Here is a 20,038-nt window from a genome sequence, read left to right as displayed (position 1 = left end):
CGCATCTCTCCATCCTCGGATACGCCCCACGCTCGCCAAGTCGTTCTGCACCTGGTCTGCCCTTCTCGCTCGCTGCGCTCCACGCCGTCTCGTACCTGCCGGATCGGAAGCGAACACCATCTTTGCAGGGTTGCTGTCCGGCATTCTTGCAACATGTCGTACCCTTCCGGCTTTAGCTACCTTCTGGATACTGGGTTCGCCGTAGAGCTGGGCGAGCTCATGGTTCATTCTTCGCAGCCACACACCGTCTTCTTGCACACCGCCAAAGATGGTCCTAAGCACCCGTCTCTCGAATACTCCGAGTGCTTGCAAGTCCTCCTCGAGCATTGTCCATGTTTCATTGTCTATGTTTCACAACCGGTCTTATTAGTGTCTTGTACATGACACATTTGGCGCGGTAGCGAATCTTTTTCGACCGCAGTTTCTTCTGGAGCCCGTAGTAGGCCCGACTTCCACAGATGATGCGCCTTCGTATTTCACGACTAACGTTGTTGTCAGCCGTTAGCAAGGATCCGAGGTAGACGAATTCCTTGACCACCTCGAAGGTATCCCCGTCTATCGTAACACTGCTTCCCAGGCTTGTGTTGTTTATTGTCGTCAATCATGTTTGTAGACCGTTTGAGGCGGACCCTGTCGCGATCGGTTCCGCCCACAAGCATGTACTTTGTCTTTGACGCATTCACCACCAGTCCAACTTTTGTTGCTTCACGTTTCAGGCGGGTGTACAGTTCTGCCACCTTTGCGAATGTTCGGCCGACATTTTCCATGTCATCCGCAAAACAAATAAATTGACTGGATCTGTTGGATCTGTTGAAAATCGTACCCCGGCTGTTACACCCGGCTCTCTGCATGACACCTTCAAGCGCAATGTTGAACAACAGGCACGAAAGTCCATCACCTTGTCTTAGTCCCCGGCGCGATACGAACGAACTGGAGTGTTCGCCCGAAATCTTCACACAGTTTTGCACACCATCCACCGTTGCTTTGATCAGTCTGGTAAGCTTTCCAGGGAAGCTGTTCTCGTCCATAATTTTCCATAGCTCTACGCGGTCTATACTGTCGTATGCCGCCTTGAAGTCAACGAACAGATGGTGCGTTGGGACATGGTATTCACGGCATTTTTGAGGATTTGCCGTACAGTAAAGATCTGGTCCGTTGTCGAGCGGCCGTCAACGAAGCCGGCTTGATAACTTCCCACGAACTCATTCACTAATGGTGACAGACGACAGAAGATGATCTGGGATATCACTTTGTAGGCTGCATTAAGGATGGTGATCGCTCGAAAGTTCTCACACTCCAGCTTGTCGCCTTTCTTGTAGATGGGGCATCTAACCCCTTCCTTCCACTCCTCCGGTAGCTGTTCGGTTTCCCAGATTCTGACTATCAGTTTGTGCAGGCAGGTGGCCAGCTTTTCCGGGGCCATCTTGATGAGCTCAGCTCCGATACCATCCTTACCAGCTGCTTTATTGGTCTTTAGCTGTTGAATGGTATCCTTAACTTCCCTCAAGTCGGGGGCTGGTTGGCTTCCATCGTCCGCTGAACTGACGTAGTCATCTCCTCCGCTGCCTTGACTTTCACTGCCTGTACTCTCAGCGCCATTCAAATGTTCCTCGTAGTGCTGCTTTCACCTTTCGATCACCACACGTTCGTCCGTCAAGATGCTCCCATCCTTATCCCAGCACATTTCGGCTCGCGGCACGAAGCCTTTGCGGGATGCGTTGAGCTTCTGCTGGAACTTGCGTGTTTCTTGAGAACGGCACAGCTGTTCCATCTCCTCGCACTCCGCTTCTTCCAGGCGGCGTTTCTTCTCCTGAAAAAGGCGGGTCTGCTGTCTCCGCTTCCGTCTATAGCGTTCCACGTTCTGCCGGGTACCTTGCTGCAGCGCGACCGCCCGCGCTGCGTCCTTCTCCTCCAGAATCTGTCTGCACTCTTCGTCGAACCAATCGTTCCGTCGACTTCGACCCATATACCCGACGTTGTTCTCCGCTGCGTCGATCGGCAACGACCTAGGCGACAAATAAAGGATCACGATTGGAAACTTGGAACATGGAACTGCAAGTCGCTAGGCTTCACAGGCTGCGACAGGATAATCTACGATGAATTACATCCCCGCAACTTCGACGTCGTAGCGCTGCAGGAAATCTGCTGGACAAGACAGAGAGTGTGGAAAAGCGGGCATCGAGCGGCTACATTCTACCAAAGCTGTGGCACCACCAACGAGCTGCCCACTGCGGGACGATGGATGCCCACTGCGGGACGTCAAAATCGTCATCGGTGACATGAACGCTCAGGTAGGAAGGGAGGTAGGTAGCATAAACTTTGCAGCATCCCGCGGAATGGTAGTCCGAAGCACTTTCTTCCCCCGCAAGAATATCCACAACCGCAGTGCGAATATTGAATCCTACCACTACCTCGTTGCAGCATGTCTGCGCTCAAAACTCTCGACGGTGTACAGCACGCGTCGGAGTCATCCACCGCAGCTAAACATTGGGCGACTAGCCGAAGACTACGCGTAGCAGCTAGAAGTGGCACATCCAACGGAAGAGTAGCTAGGCGCAGCATCTCTCGAAGATGGCTGGAGAGATATTCGATCCGCCATTTGAAGCACCGCAACCGCTGCACTAGGCACGGTGGCCCCAGATCAGAGAAACGATTGGTATGACGGCGAATGTGAGCAGTTAGTTGGAGAGAAGAATGCAGCATGGGCGAGAGGGCGAACGAGGCACGATACAAACGGGTGCGGAACAGCCAAAACTCGATTTTTTCGGAGGAAAAAGCGCCAGCAGGAAGATCGAGACCGTGAAAAGACGGAGGTACTGTACCGCGCTAATAACGCACGAAAGTTCTATAAGAAGTTAAACCGTTCACGTAAGGGCCACGTGCCACAGCCCGATATGTTTAAGGACATAGACGGGAACAAACGAACGTGAGATGATCCAAAGGTGGCGGCAGCACTACGAAGAGCACCTGAATGGCGATATGGCAGACAACGGTGCGACTTCCGGCTCCGAATCTCCAGGAAATCCAGGAGGATATTGGCCGGCTGAAAAACAACAAAGCCCCTGGAGTTGAGCTACTCTCAGTAGAGCTTTTTAAACACGATGGTGAGGCATTGGCTAGAGCGCTGCACTGGGTGATTACCAAGGTTTGGGAGGATGAGGTTCTGCCGCAGGAGTGGATGGAAGGTGTCGTGCGCCCCATCTACAAAAAGGGCGATAAGCTGGATTGTAGCAACTACCGCGCAATCACATGGCTGAACGCCGCCTCCAAGGTACTCTCCCAAATTGTATGCCGCCGACAAACACCAATTGCAAGAGAGTTCGTGGGGCAGTACCAGGCGGGATTTATGAGTAATCGCTCTACCGTACGTACGTCAGGTATTGCAGAAATGCCGCGAATACAACGTGCCCACACATCATCTATTTATCGACTTCAAAGCCGCATATGATACAATCGATCGGGACCAACTATGGCAGCTAATGCACGAAAACGGATTTCCGAATAAACTGATACGGTTGATCTAGGCGACGATGGATCGGGTGATGTGCGTAGTTCTAGTTTTAGGGACATTCTCGAATCTCTTCGAAACACGCAGAGGGTTACGGTAAGGTGATGGTCTTTCATGTCTGCTATTTAACATTGATTTGGAAGGGGCAATATGAAGGCCTGGTATCGACACGAGTGGTACGATTTTCACGAAGTCCGTCCAGTAATTTGATTTCGCCGACGACATTGATATTATGGCACGTAACTTTGAGAGGATGGAGGACAACGTAAGCCACCCACCACAAGTTTGTATTGGTGGTGATGAAATCGAGGTGGTTGAAGAATTCGTGTACTTGGGCTCACTGGTTACCTCGGATAACGATACCAGCGTCGGACAGTAATCCGGTGAAAAAGGTTCTCGACAACGATCCGACGCGAACAAGAAGGCGAGGAGCACAGCGGGCAAGGTGGATCGATCAGGTGGAGGACGATTTGCGGACCTTCCGCAGATTGTGTGGTTGGCGACGTGCAGCCATGGGCCGAGCTGAATGGAGAAGACTTTTATAAATTGCACAGGCCATTCCGGCCTTAGTCTGGTAATAATAATAAAATTAGAAATTCGACTTTGCAGATACTAAATTGGGGGTGTCCAAAATGTATACATTTGAGGGTCCAAAATATGTTGCACTGTCCAAAACGAAGAATATTTTCATTTCAGAAAATGGCTAATTTCACCGGTTTAGCAATAAGCCCATTTCGAATTTCTATTTCATAAACATTAGGGATCCTTTTTTAAGAGATGTGCGAATACTTTTCCAGACGATTTAGCAACGCTGTTACTTCCGTAAACAAACGATGCCAGCACTTACCGTGGTGTAAAATGTTGAAGCCTAAACATGACTTTGCGTATAATGGCATTTTCAGATTTCGTTATCTAACGCCCAACAGTTCATTTTCACTAAAATAAAAGTGCAAATGAACAAAGTACCATGCATAAACTAAACTTCTTCAACTTGCCAATGTAAAACAAATTGGTTATTCGACAAAACTTTTCATAAAATCTTTTTCATTACTATCGCAATACCTTTCAATCCGCAACAATAACACTGTTCATTTGGCTCAGATTCTGACAGTTCTCAATGCTCGATTGGCTAAAGATGGCCGCTTTCGCATATCTCTGAATGTAGCATCCCTAATAAACAAGACCTTCAATTGTTTCATTTCCGCCCGTTTCGAACCTGTATTTCAATAGATATAAGCATATATTGGGAAGCGCTTCCTCTAGGGGTCCAAAATATGACAGTTACCCTATTATGATCCACAATTGCAAAAACTGTTCTTGACTATCTACCTATGACTGTTAAAGATGTTAAAGCTACAAACTTATTGTTTGAGAATTCTTTATTCAAATAGGGTAACATGCCTAATAGTGGACCCCCTAGTAGTGGAATTTTGCACTTCCTGCTATAAGGAGTGAAAATTCTCAACATATTAAATTCGCGTTATAGGGAACGTCTATAAATTACGTAACGATTGAAGGGAGTTGCCCGGAGGGTGACGACCAATGCCATATTTGGTTATGCTTCATATTCAAAAATGTGTGACATAGGGTTGAAAATGGTCAATTTTCGCGTTACGTAATCTTCCCATATCTAATATCAAGTTCTGCATCTCCCCTTCATGATTTGGTAGTCCAGAAAGTTGCAAATGTATTGCCCGTGAGTAAGTAGTCATATAAAAATATTACAGATAACACGTAATAAAGCTTTTTTGAAAAGTCACGAAAAAATGGATTTCAAAAAGTGCCTGGGCAAAAGCCCCACCTTAACCAAAGACGTTTCATAGTCCTTCATTAGTATTTTATCAATCCCATTGTTAACGTTGTTGTTAACGCCGCACCGTCTTGATAGCCAAGTTTTATTTGCTTCAAGCTAAAAAACACAAGTTATTAGCATTTTGTAGAATACAGCTAAACTCACTTCTTACTTAATTAGTGCACCTTCAAATTGATCCACTGATTGCCTAGTTACTGTTTAACAAGGGTTTTGTAGGTCTGTGGGGAAAGTTATAGCAAATTTAATTCAATTGTAGGTTGGTCACTACCCGAACTCTTACCTATACCAAATAGAATTGAGCACAATCTAAGTTCTTGCTTGCAGTGAATCCGAAATATTAAGGGTACCTATGTTATGGAAACAGTTCACATTTCATATCGTAAATTACAAATTCAGGATGCATTCTCAACTTACGTGGTAATAATGTTACAAATTAAAGTTTTATAACAAATTAAACTATTTCGCGAATCCAACTATCTCGTCAGTCCGAGTTCTGCCCCGGTCGAGTATAGACGCTTACTGGCAATTAATTAAACCAACTACCGCGATCGCGAAAGTATCATATTACCCCCGACCGAGACCGTGAAAGTGTCGAATCACCAATTACTAGTGCCGTCGACCGAAGCGTAAACAACATACATAGGGCTCTGAACTTGAATAAACCCTGCGCCACCGGCGACACCAACTTGCCGGATGAGTGCATCAATTTCCCCGACTGAAACCTCTGGGGAAACCCCAGAGAAATGATAATGGTGATGGAAAGGATGGAAGAGGATAAAAATTTCCACGGAGTGTCCCCGATACTTGTGGAAGAAACCATCCAAAGTTACTGTGGAAGCGGAACCAGCGCAAAGAAAACGAAGGATGGAAAAATTCTAGTGACGGTGAGGAACGAACATCAGGCAAAAAACCTGGCTAAAATTGAAAAATTGTGTGACGAAATTACCGTCAAAGTGTACGAGCACAAAACTTTAAATTCGAGCAAAGTAGTGATAGTCTGCCGAGACTTGAAGGAAGTGAGTGACGACGAGCTTCTGGAAAACCTATCCTCCCAAAGAGTTACGGAAGTCAAACAGTTGATGAAAATGCGCGACAATGTTAAAACTCCGATGGGAGTTTTCGTACTTACGGTAAAAGGAAAAACGGCCCAAAGAATTGAAAATAGGATACACTGTGCTAGAAACAAGACCTATATACCAACATCCGATGCGTTGTTTCAAGTGCCTAAACTTTGGCCACATTGGAAGAAACTGTTCAAGTGAGAAAAAGTGCGGAAATGTGGAAATAACTATCATGAAGAATGTGAAAACCGAGAAAAGTGTATAAATTGTGGAAACGAGCACGGAGCGTTCTTTAATGGATGCCCCGTCTTAAAAAGAGAAAAGGATATAATAAAAATCAAAGTGGATAAAAACTTGTCTTTCTGGGAAGCCAGAAAAATGATAGAAGATCAATGCTCGAATACTTACGCCGACCAAGTGAAACAACTAAACGAAGAAAAGAAAACCCTTGAAGAAAAGATCAGAGCTGACATCAAAAATCAGTTCGAAGTGAAGCTGAAGGAATACAAAGAAGAAATCAAAAAAGTCACAAATGAAAACGAGAAAAAGATGGAATCCATGGAAGAAAAATACAAAGCACTGAACCACAAATTCGAACATCTGGTATCAGTCTACAAAGAGGAGAAAACAAGAAGAAAAGCAGCCGAGAACGAACTTGAAAGTCTGAAAAAAGACAACAGTAAACTACAAGCAACATTAAATTTGTACGCACCCTCCCATAGCGGACAGAAGAACCCAACTAAGCACACAAGAAGTCAAGAGAAGCAGCCAAGTTCACCTCCAAGGAAAAAGGAAACAAAATGAAAGCAGTTACCGAAGAAGTAGGATATATTTCCACAGACCCAGAAAATAACTCAGATGACGGAAACGAGAAAATGAAATCCTAGAAAATAATAGCAAAACCAAAAAGCATTACAAAATAGCACAAACAACACAAGACCACTCAAGTACAATCAGCAGTGAACACCATATAATTTCATGGAATGTAAGAGGCTTAAGAGGAAGAAGGCCTGACCTCAACATCCTTGCAAGCACTTACAATACAATAGCTATTTGCCTTCAAGAAACTATGTGCCAAAATGACAACCAATCAGAAATCAGAGGATATTCAACATACCATCGTCCAAGAACAAACGGAGCAAGAGCAGCAGGCGGTGTAATAATCGCAGTAAAAACGACATCGATAGTCAAATCATAGATATTGATACAGATCTAGAAGCAATTGCAGTTATCATCGGAGCACCACTAAACGCAAACTTACTAAACGTATACCTCCCTCCGGAAACAGATCACAAAAGAGGATATTATGGCTTTAATAGAACAAATTCCTGAACCTTTCATCCTGGTAGGTGACATAAATGCCCATCATCCCTTATGGGGATCGGAAAATATCAGCACTAGAGGTACAACAATAGAATCAATAATAAACGAGAAGAACCTGATGGTTCTGAACAACGGTGAGAAAACCTACATAAACAGCGGCACAGGAATCGGATCTTGCATCGACATTTGCCTCTGCTCTAATCAACTAGCGGGAATACTGGAACTTACCGTCTGTGAGGATTCACACGGAAGTGATCATATTCCACTAATTATGTCGACACCGTCAAAATCGCCAGCAAGTGATCGTATTCCAAGATGGAAAATAGAAGATTCCAAAATAACATTAACATTGAGACGAAAAATGATGTCATCGATCAAGTAGAAGAAATAACTAAACAAATAATAATAGCAGCAGAACAATCAATTCCAAAAACTAAACCAACAACTTCTGGAAAACGTGTGCCATGGTGGAGCAAAGAAGTAGCCACAGCTGTAAAAACTAGAAGAAAAGCTCTACGTAAACTTAAAAATAACAAGAACAAACCTCCAAGCCCGCAACTAATATACGAATATCAAGACGCCAATGACAGAGGAAAATATATCATCACAGAAGCAAAAACTAGCTCTTGGAAAGAATTCGTCAGCAAATTCAACGTTCATACTCCGGCCAAAGAGATGTGGAGCAATTTTAGGAAAATTCAGGGAAAATACCAATCATCAGCTATCAGAGAAATCAACTTTAACGGCCAACGCATGAACACAAACATTGAAATAGCAAACAGCCTAGCCGACCACTTTGGAAAAATATCAAGCGATAAAGAGTACAATCAAAACTTTATACCATTGAAGAACAGGATCGAGCAAACACCTCTCGAAATAAGAAATGAGGATACAGCAGAGTACAACGCACCATTCTCCAAAAACGAACTAGCAGAGGCAATGGAAGGATTAAAAGGGTCATCTCCTGGTCCAGACAACATACACTATGCCATGATCACTCATTTGCCAGTAGAATATAAGAACCTCTTGCTGAAAACATACAACTGGTTGTGGAATGAATCCATGTATCCAGTTAGTTGGACCAAATCATTCGTAGTACCTATTTATAAAGGAAAGGGGACAGAAGCAACCCTGGAAACGACAGACCCATTTACCTACACAGTTGCCTTGGAAAGATCATGGAAAGAATGATCAACAACAGGCTAATGTTCATCTTAGAAGAAAAAATCTAATCAATCAACACCAGTATGCCTTTAGGAAAGGTAGATCTACTACCGATTATCTGGGCCATTTTGACAACATCGTGAGAGAAGCAATGCATAAAAAGCGGCTAACACAAGCAGTTTTTCTGGATATTAAAAAAGCCTACGACACAACCTGGCGCAGATTAGTTCTGAATAGAATAAGCGAATGGAAAATAGGAGGAAACCTCATCAAATATCTTCAACAAATGCTGATGAAAAGGAGCTTCAAAGTTAAGGTAAACGGCACATACTCCCGCGACACGCTAATGGAAAATGGTTTGTGTCAAGGATCAGTTATAAGCGTAACCCTGTTCTTGATAGCTATAGACACCATATGCTCAGACCTACCACCAAACGTCCAAGTCTTACTTTATGCAGATGACGTAGCTTTGATCTCCAGCGACAGTAACCAGAAGAAAATAGCTAAAAACCTGCAACTTGCGTTGAAAAAATTGAAGCTCGGGAAACCCACACTGGATTCAAGATCTCAGCCGAAAATGTGCAACCGTAGTATTCAAAAAGCGAGATAAAAAAACAAGCCAACGTAAACCTTAAAATTAACAACGACATAATACCGTACAAGCTCAGTCATAAATGTCTTGGAGTAACACTAGACCAACACCTAACATTCAAAATACACATCGAAGAAATAAAGGCAGCATGCCAGCAAAGAATACAGTTTTACGTTACATAACCACCAAACAATGGGGTGGAGACCGGCAAACCTTATCAATAATATAAAAATCAACTGTATTAGAGAAAATGCTGTACGGCGCGCCAATCTCCTCAACCTGTGAATATGCTATGAAGCAACTAGAGAGCATACATAACCAAGGACTGCGAATAATAACAGGAGCTTTTCAAACCAGCCCAATAGAAAGCCTACAAGCCGAATCGGGTATACCAAGTCTTAGAAGTTTCTTCAGTCAAAGACTCGCTATCTTCGCAACAAAGCAAACAAACAATGAACAGGCTTTAACAAATAGTGCAACAGACGAAGAGAATAACAACAGCTCAGGAGAATTGTGGGCCCAAGGCCCAGCATCAGAGCCAAACAATATCAGAACAAGAAGCAAGAATATTATCGAAAATATTGGAATTCCTCTACCACCAAGCAAATCCCTAAATATACCAAAACTCCGCCATGGATAAGAGAAGACATTCTAATAGATTAACCAATGATGTCCGCTAGTAGAAACAGGAAAACCCAAATGAACTTAAAAACTGTTTGCTGAAAGAATCCACACCAAATATAAGTTCTGCAAGCTGATATACACGGACGGATCAAAAAACGACTCTAAAACGGGATACAGCATAGTAACCGACGAAGGAATCATACGCAAGCGAACCCATAGTCTACTCAGTATTTATAGTGTGGAGAGCCTTGCAATAATAGAGGCCCTAAACTGGATTTCAAACCAGGAAAGAGTAGGCGCATATATTATTTGCACCGACTCTTTAAGTGTTGTCACATCACTAGAAAAGAAGAAAATCAGAACCAGCTTGAAAGACGAGATAGTTCATCTGTACACCAACATAGGGAAGAAAGGTACATCGGTAACATTCATGTGGGTCCCTAGTCACATAGGCATCCCAGGAAATGAGAAAGCGGACAAAGAAGCAAAGAGTGCGCTAGAGATGAGCACAATTACGCGGAAAACAGTTGATCACCGCGAAATAAAACCATCATTAAAAATAGTATGACTAAAAATGGGAATCTGAATGGAATTCAACACCCCACAACAAACTTAGAGAGATAAAAACACTACCAAACCATTCAAAGAGGCGCTAACAGGAAATCGCAAAGAAGATGTCATACTCAGCAGACTACGAATAGGCCACAGCCGGCTAACACATGCATACTTACTGGAAAAGGAAGACCCACCAAAGTGCGTAAAATGTAACCACCCACTCACCATTAAACACATTATCGTTCAGTGCCCTGGATACGACGACGCAAGAAAGAAAATCGGACTCCAACCAAACATGAGGGAAGCATTAGCCGACGACAACAGTCAAGCAAACGGGAGTACGGGAGTTCTTTAAAGAAATATCGCTGATCGACGCGATTTGACCCCAAAGTGAAACCTTGAAGAAGAAGATGGAAACACCTTGATGAAGATGAAATCGCTCGAAAACGATCGATGCCATACAACGTAGTAATTTAGGCAGTGTCAATAAACTCTGTAAACTTTTGACAGACTCGAATAAAATTTTAAAGAGTCTATAATAAACAAAAAAAAAAAAAAAAAACTATCTCGTGATTTTCTGCAAATCTGCTTTGTCATGACAAGTTCTCTCAATGCCGAATTATTAACATTACTCATACAACTATTCCTTGCTCATCTAGACAGTTTCGTTTGCTTACTGAGCCTACCTATTGGTTCGTGGTAACGCACTTCATTGGCCGGGTTGCTAGAACGGCGGTCGTTGCAACATCCCCCTCCCTGTGAGGACCTTCGGGGTCCTTCACTTCACGATCAACTATGTTTAGCACCGCCAATTTCGAAATCGGCCGTCTGAACAGTCCACTTGAAGTTTGCACCAAGGCTTGTCGAACTCTACCATCTCTACCTTCAGTTACGTCTAGTATACGTCCGCGGACCCAACCATTCCTCCTACTCTGGTCGATCACGATGACCAAATCACCGGACTGCGCTGCTTTTGTTTCGTGCTGCCATTTCACTCGCTTCGTGAGTGTTGGTAGATACTCCAATACCCATCGTTTCCAGAAGTGATCAGTCTTCAAACGGATCAGTTCCAGTGATGAGCGAGTGGGTCCCGAGGAATCTACAATGTTCATCATTGGCTGTTTAATTCCAGACGAACTCCCGAAGATGAAGTGGTTTGGCGTTAATGCCTCTTGTTCAGCTGAATCTAATGGTAAGTAAGTTAGCGGTCGCGAATTGACTATCGCTTCCGCTTCCACTATCAGCGTCTGCAATCCTTCATCGTCCATTTTACTTTCTTGAGGGATGTTCACCATTGCGTTCTTCACTGATCGTACAAGGCGCTCCCATGCTCCACCCATATGTGGAGCAGAAGGTGGTATGAACAGCCACTTGGTCTCCGCATTTGTGAACGTCATTGCTGCTTCTTGTTCTACGTGTTTGATTTGATCTTTCAAAACTTGACTTGCTCCAACAAAATTCCGACCGTTGTCGGAATATATTTCAACTGGTGCACCTCGTCGACAAACAAAGCGCCGGATACACGTAATGCATGATTTTGTCGACAGATCATACGCTACTTCGACGTGTACTGCTCGTATTGTCAGGCACGTTATCAAACAAATCCATCGTTTTGCTACTGAGCGTCCTACTTTGACCAGGATGGGACCAAAATAATCGATACCGACGTAGCTGAATGGGCGGATACCTGGGGATAGGCGGGCGGCTGGAAGGGGTCCCATTATTGGAACCGCCGGACGAGCTTTGTGCACTTTGCACCAATGACACCGGCTAGCTATGTTTCGAGCTATTGTGCGTAGACGAGGAATGTAGAAACGTTGGCGAACTTCATTGACAACCGTTTCGAAGTTTCCATGTAACAGTCTCCGGTGGTAATCGTCGAGAAGTAACATGGTGACGTGGTGCTTTCTTGGAAGTATAACGGGAAATTTGACGTCTACCACACATACTTTCGCCGCGGCAATGCGACCATCAACTCTTAGAACACCATTATCGTCCATTATCGGCGTTAGATTATATAGTTGGCTCGTCTTCTCGAGTCTCAATTGTTCCTTTCTCGGTAAATTTTTATTCTTGGATAGAATGGCCACTTCGTCGCCGTATGACTCTAATTGAACCTGCTTCCAAATAAGCACTTCCGCTGCCTGTAGCTCTTCTTGCTTCAAAATCGGGTTACAGAAATTTGCGGCAATTCCTTTGTGTCTCAATTTGGCAATGAAGCGAACAATGTAGGCAGTTGTTCGTGAAAGGGGGCTCCATTTAGAAAACCGTTTAAAATCAATTGGCCTGTACAAAATTGCAACATCTTGGTGTACGAAGCACGATCTAAGCTCCTCACGCGTAACGTCAATGAACTTCTGTTTAGGCCACATAATCTCGGTATTCTGCAAAAATTGTGGCCCACCGAACCAGCACAATCCATCACTCCATTTTGTGGCGTCATCAGCAACATTGTGTTTGCTTGGGACGTATCTCCATTCTCTAACACTGGTCGTAGACAAGATTTCTCCCACGCGGCATGCTACAAATGGTCGGTATCTCCTATGCTCTGATCGAATCCACGCCAACGTTACCTCTGAATCTGACCAGTAGATGCAACGGTTGATTTTGACAGTGTGATTTTCTCGCACGAACGCTAGAAGTCGAGTTCCTAGAACCGCAGCCATTAACTCCAAACGAGGGACCGATACGTATTTGAGTGGAGCGACCTTTGTTTTTGCCGATACCAATGAACATTTGGCTGTTCCCTCTGATCCAATCACGCGAAAGTAAACCAATGCTGAATACGCTGCTTCACTTGCATCCACGAAAATGTGAGCCTCCAAAGAATCGTATAGACTTGTACTTGCTTCGTCAAAGTAGCAACGTGGTACTCGTACTTCATTGACGCGCACCAACAACTCGACCCACTTCGTCCATTTAACATAGATTTGATCGTCGATGCATTCATCCCACTTTACCGCGCTGCGCCAGATGTCCTGCATCATTATCTTCCCATGCACGAGGACACCGGCTAGCAGTCCCAACGGGTCGAACAGGCTCATGATGCATTTTAGAACTTGTCGCTTCGTTGGCCTTGCACCGGTGCTAATCAGCGTTGTGATTTCATCTCGAAACATCATGGAAAACTGGAGAACATCCTTCTCCGTATGCCATAGCATTCCCAGAACGCGTTCTGAATCAGTTTTCAAGGAGAGATCCTTGGTGTCTTGCTTCGGCGTAACTCCTAGGTACGCCAGGACGTCTTGCTTGTTAGAGGCCCAGTTTCGCAATTCAAACCCTCCTTTTGAATGGATCCACCTCACTTCTCCTGCAATGGCTTTCGCTTCGTCGATTGATTCAAAACTATCCAGGTAGTCGTCGACATAGTGGCATTTACGAATTGCCTCCGACGCCCGGGGATAGCGGTCGACAAACTCTTCCGCATTGCGGTTCTTCACAAATTGTGCGGAGGATGGAGAACTGGTGGCTCCAAAGGTAAGGACGTCCATCATGAATACGCTGGGCTCAACTTCAGGATTGTCGCGGAACAAGAAACTTTGCGAAGGACGGTCGCGTTCGATGACTCTCGCTTGGTGAAACATATCTTTGATGTCACCGCTCACCGCCACCGGATACTGTCGAAAGCGGAACAGAACAGAAGGGAGTGGTACGAGGAGGTCGGGCCCAGATAGAAGGACAGAGTTCAAACAAACTCCATTGACCTTTGCAGCTGCATCCCAAATCAAACGAATCTTTCCAGGTTTCTTTGGGCTGGAAACAGCATTCAATGGTAGGTACCATATCCGTCTGGGATCCGCTTTCGCCAGCTCGTCCTTAGTCGCTAGATGGGCATATCCTTTCTCCTGGTATTCTCTAACTTGACGGTGGATATTTTCTTTGAGAAGTGGATCTCGAATCATCCGCTTTTCGAGGCATTCTAAACGTCGGAGGGCCATCGGGTAGCTGTTAGGGAGTTCAACATAATCGGATCTCCAAAGCAACCCTGTTTCGAAGCGGTTACCTTGTCGACGCGTCGTTTTTTCCATTATTTGCCTTGCTCTTGCTGCTTCATTTGACTCTAACGTACTCTGGTAACTAATCGGGCAGTCTTCGACGTCGAAGTAATCCTTTATTAGGCTATCCAGTTTCTCCTCAGCTTCACACTCGCATACATGGTAGCTGTACTCATTCAAGTTAATTGGATTGTCCAGGCTTCCGTAAACGCACCATCCTAAACGGGTCTTGGCTGCTATAATACTACTATTTCCCTCCCTGATCTTCTGTGGAACTGCCAGTTGCAGGTTTCGCAAGCCGACTAACAGCCTCGGTGTGACGTCCTCGTAGCTTCGAACAGGTAGGCCTTTCAGATGTGGGTGATTTTCTTGTAATTCGGCGAAGCGCAGGGTTTGGGATGGCAGATTCAGGCACTCTACGGTACGCACGTTCGCTAGCTGGAACCGTTTTTTCCGATCAATTTCGGATACTTCTAGTGAGACGAGCTGTGACTCATCCTCCGTTCTAGACATGTTAGCGGTCCACCTCAGGCACAGAGGAACGATTGGTCCTTCCACTTCCAGCTCACTAACCAGACTTTGCTCGATCAATGTCGAAGAAGAACCTTCATCCAAAAAGGCAAATACAGTGATAGCCTTGGATTTTCCATAAATCGTTACGGGAACAATTCGGAAAAGAATTGACTGTCCGCAGTGGTGATGCACGTGATTTTCCGTTGACGACACGGTCGGCTTGACCGCTACTTCATGTTTACCATGGAGCAACTTGTGATGCCGATATTCGCAACCATTGATTCCGCATCGGCTTGAGACTCTACAAGTGCGGCGACCATGAGGATTGAGACAGCTGCGGCAAACTTTCAGTGTTTGAACGTTTTTCCAACGGTCGTTAATCGAGAGTTGCTGAAATTTTGTGCAGTTCTTCAAACGATGACCAGCTTTTCCGCAAAACAAACAGGGCTTTTCGTCTTCCGTCTTCTCCTTCGCTGGATTTGTAATTGATTTGTTTTCCAAGTGCGTGTGGACGTAGCTTCTATCTTTGTTGCGAAATTTCTCGCTTCTAGCGTATTGGCCAGATGTATAAACTACGACTTTGCTGACCGATTCTACAACTGTGCCCATGAAATCACTAAAGGTGCGTAAACTTGCATCAGGTTGGAACATCAAATGTTGCGCCCATTGTAGCTTCACGTTGACCGGCAGCTTTTCCACCAATTCTTGAAGCAGCGCCGGGTTTGAGAGGTGTGCTTGGTGACCTGATGCTGTGAGATGCTGTGTCAGGTTTCTAATTGAAATCCCAAAATCGATCAACGAATCTAACCTTTCTGGCTTAGGCGCCGGAGTATCGCGTACGTTTTGGATCAACTTGTTGATGATAATCTCTGGCCGACCATACAGGGTTCTAAGAGTCTCGATTACGTTTGGAACTGACTCTGGTGATAGCAGATAGTATCGAACTGACCTCAGCGCGTTTCCTTTCAGACAACGCTGTAAACGTGCAAGGTTTTCCACGTTGTTGAATCCGCATGCCGCTGTGGAGTTATTAAATGTGCTGTAGAAGATCGGCCACTCTTCTGCATCCCCGGAGAAGTCCGGTAGATCTCGAGGCATGACTTGCCTAGCTGCCAAATGCTCCGCAGATGGCCGTCGAAAATCGAAATTATGAGCTGTATTCGTTGGGTTCCCAAGAACGTTTTCTCCGAATTCAATGTTCCTCGATCCCACTCGAGTACTCGAGTTAACGGGTTGGGGTCCGCTCATTGAATAGAACGCAGGTGTTCTTAAGATACTGTCATAGTGCCTCACGTCATTTCCACGGAATATAGGCTCGGGGTTGAAGTTCGTGTTTCGGCATTGGGTTCCAATCGGGTAACTGCTGGACCGAGCGATCGGGGCAGCGAAGTGGAAGTTCCCATTTGTCTGTTGACATTCACTGTGTATTGGGAAAGGTGAGTGCGCGAATTTGTCTCGCGGCTGCTCTTTTGATGTTGATTCGATTAACGGTGACGCTGCAACATTTTGCTTTGATGCGAATCGGATTCGTGGACCAGCGTGGATTCTTCCTCTGCTGGCATCTTCGTGCACAAATTCAGTAGAACGGCGAGGTCTTTGACCAATATCACTTGGCAATCTCGTCTGGTTCTCTGCCTCCGGTGAGCGTGTTTCCTGCGGTTCCGTAGCCTCGCGATCGATGGTAACAACTCTCGGTATCGTTTCCTCGCAAGCTTGAGAAGAAAGTCTGACATGATCGTCGTTGACTGTTTCCTTTTGTAACATCTGCATTCGACATTTGCGCAATTGAGCTTCCAGCGATAACAATTGTTCCGTTGACATAGGCTGCCCTTGCTTTTCGCACTTCTCTAGTTGCGTTTGCAGCGATTTAAAATTCAAATTTTGTGCTGACGACATGCTGTCATCGTTCACATGTACGTTGGTGGCCAGCAAGTGCTGTGAAGATGTACCACCTGATTCGATGTTGGCCTCCGTAAGCCTTAACGCTGGTGCTGGTCTGGTGAAAGACTGTTTTTCTACCCATGCCTCGATTTGCTTCCCACGTGCCTCAATATCATTAACTCGACTTCTGACACTACGATCATCTTCATCCGCAAGTGATTCCTCTAAATCGAATTTTTCTTGCGAGTGTTTCTTATGCAGCTCAAGTTGTTTGAGTTCCAATTCCAGCTGCCGCTGCTCAAGCTCCTGTTGCTCAGCCAAGCGTTTGCGCTGCAAATCTGCTTTTCGGCTTGAGGTTGTAGACTTAAGTGAAGCTGCGATGGATGGTGGACGGCACCTCGGACACACCCAGTCTCGATTAGAGATGGACTCACTGACGCCTGCACAAGTAAAATGCCACCATTTGTCGCATTTGTCACACGCCACCAGGTCATCTTCCAAATCTGGGTTATCACAGGCAAAACAGGCGAAGATTTCGGACTGCTCAAGAACTGTGGAAGATCCGCTAGGTCTTTCAGTGGCCATAATTAACTTGAAGGTTGTTAAGTACACGCCGCACCGTCTTGATAGCCAAGTTTTATTTGCTTCAAGCTAAAAAACACAAGTTATTAGCATTTTGTAGAATACAGCTAAACTCACTTCTTACTTAATTAGTGCACCTTCAAATTGATCCACTGATTGCCTAGTTACTGTTTAACAAGGGTTTTGTAGGTCTGTGGGGAAAGTTATAGCAAATTTAATTCAATTGTAGGTTGGTCACTACCCGAACTCTTACCTATACCAAATAGAATTGAGCACAATCTAAGTTCTTGCTTGCAGTGAATCCGAAATATTAAGGGTACCTATGTTATGGAAACAGTTCACATTTCATATCGTAAATTACAAATTCAGGGTGCATTCTCAACTTACGTGGTAATAATATTACAAATTAAAGTTTTATAACAAATTAAACTATTTCGCGAATCCAACTATCTCGTGATTTTCTGCAAATCTGCTTTGTCATGACAAGTTCTCTCAATGCCGAATTATTAACATTACTCATACAACTATTCCTTGCTCATCTAGACAGTTTCGTTTGCTTACTGAGCCTACCTATTGGTTCGTGGTAACGCACTTCATTGGCCGGGTTGCTAGAACGGCGGTCGTTGCAACACCCATAATACAGCGGTTCTCAACCTAGGGTACATGTACCCCCGGGGTTACCTTCGCTGACCCCAGGGGGCACCTCGGACGAAAATGCATAACGGCGGACGTATTAAAATTCCAATAAAAATTACTGGTAAAGTTTTAATAATTGTATAAATTTTTATTGCAAGACTTTGTATTGTATACATAATATTCATTGCAATCAGTAAATAAAAAATATCGAATCATACCTACACACAAAGAATAAAAATAGTTTTATTAAATATAAAGCACTTTTAAATTGAAAAGTGCTACAATTTGTTCAGTATAAAAGCGATTTTCTCTAAAACGAAAGTTATTTGTTTGATTTAAAAATAGGGTATCTGTTCCTATATCAATAACAATAAGACAATGCGCATATGAAATGCATTGATTTCTCATCCAATAATCAAGAAACATGAGAATAATTATGCTCGGCTCATATAATTTTTAACTGAAAACAATTTGGTAACTTCAAGAATAAAATTTTCATCACATTATAGAAGTATTTAGCTAAAAAACATCATCCCCGCCATGCACCTATTTCAATAACATTCAAAAACAGTTAATCCTATGCCTGTACCTATATCAATAACACTGTTTCCAGCATAAAATACGCACACTATTACTTGTGTGTATACGTAACGATATGATTGCAGTGATGCCGAATTCTACAATGTTTTGTATTTGAGTTGAAATATAATTACAAAATTGCTGTTTTGTGTGCAGTTTTCCATCTTATCAGTTAAATTTTATGTTTGTCATAACTTATCTTTTCGATATAATTTATTTTACAAACATAAGAGTTGAATTTCACAGTGAAAGTTCATTCAAGCGCTTTGAAATAAAAAATCTAGGTCGGCAACCCTTGAGAGTACTGCAAGGCATGTAAACAGTTTAGAATACGGACAAGGATAATTTAGACGTTGTACGGAATAAACCTATATCAAACTATAGGAAATCGCGTTGGTTTTTAAAATATTGCTTTATGTGTTGTGAAGTGAATTTTGAAGGGATAGAATTGTTTTAGCTTGAAATTGAGTGGAAAACAACGGCATGAAAACAGATGAATCTGCTAGTAGCAATCGAGCAGTGCATCAAACCATCAGTTCAGAGGTAGGATAATGAAAATAAAAGTGCTTATAATTTTATCTTTTAATAATTTGATAATTGTGAATTAAGACATTACAAAAACAAAATTTTGAATAATATTCCAAGCATTCAAGAATGTGTTCCATCCATTATTGTGTACATACGATGTGAGAAATTGTAAATAAATTGATTTTTAATTTGGTTTATCGACGGTTGGGATTAATATACGGGCTGTTATTAATATGGGAACAGATACCCTATTTTGCGTGTCTCTTTCCCGTAAATTTAAAAGTTCTTTCTTTCAGATTGATAACTGTAGAAGTGTCAAATTCAGAGAAACTCAACGAAACCCGTTGAACCAAACAGAGAAAAGAGGTCGGTTTGCAAGAACACTGGCATTTTAAAAGGCCAAATTTCATGGCAATTTGTAATTTTATCAATTTATGAATTTCTTTCAAAATATTTATTCAACAGCAAACATTTTTTGGTACAATTAGTTAAAGATTAAACATAATTATGATAGCTCAAAAAGAAAAACTCAGATACCCCAGCTCTTAATAAATAGTTCGTTCCTTATTAAATGCATCTCTTTAAAGATTTACAAATTCATTAAAATTTTGATAACTGATAGTTTAATACTCGGTTTAATGTATAAAAAAATGATAAACCTAAAAAAATAAACTTATATTTCCC

General features: G+C 43.5%; 1 protein-coding gene and 1 long non-coding RNA gene across 3 annotated transcripts in view; both read right to left on the bottom strand.

The window, feature by feature from the left end:
* The window catches only part of LOC134215825 (TBC1 domain family member 31), a 108,497-nt gene that overhangs the window by 66,262 nt on the left and 22,197 nt on the right, over nucleotides 1–20,038 (bottom strand). The window lies entirely within an intron of this gene.
* On the bottom strand, nucleotides 17,745–18,095 carry LOC134215887 (uncharacterized). The gene is made up of 3 exons (XR_009980350.1): nucleotides 17,999–18,095; nucleotides 17,865–17,931; nucleotides 17,745–17,802 (listed from the first exon to the last, which is right to left on the bottom strand). It is a non-coding gene; the product is annotated as an uncharacterized LOC134215887 (long non-coding RNA).

The sequence above is a fragment of the Armigeres subalbatus genome, chromosome 2 (assembly GCF_024139115.2).
Source record: "Armigeres subalbatus isolate Guangzhou_Male chromosome 2, GZ_Asu_2, whole genome shotgun sequence".
Classification (NCBI taxonomy): Eukaryota; Metazoa; Arthropoda; class Insecta; order Diptera; family Culicidae; genus Armigeres; species Armigeres subalbatus.
Note: the sequence above shows the minus strand (reverse complement) of the source record. Positions and strands in the feature narration are given on the sequence as shown.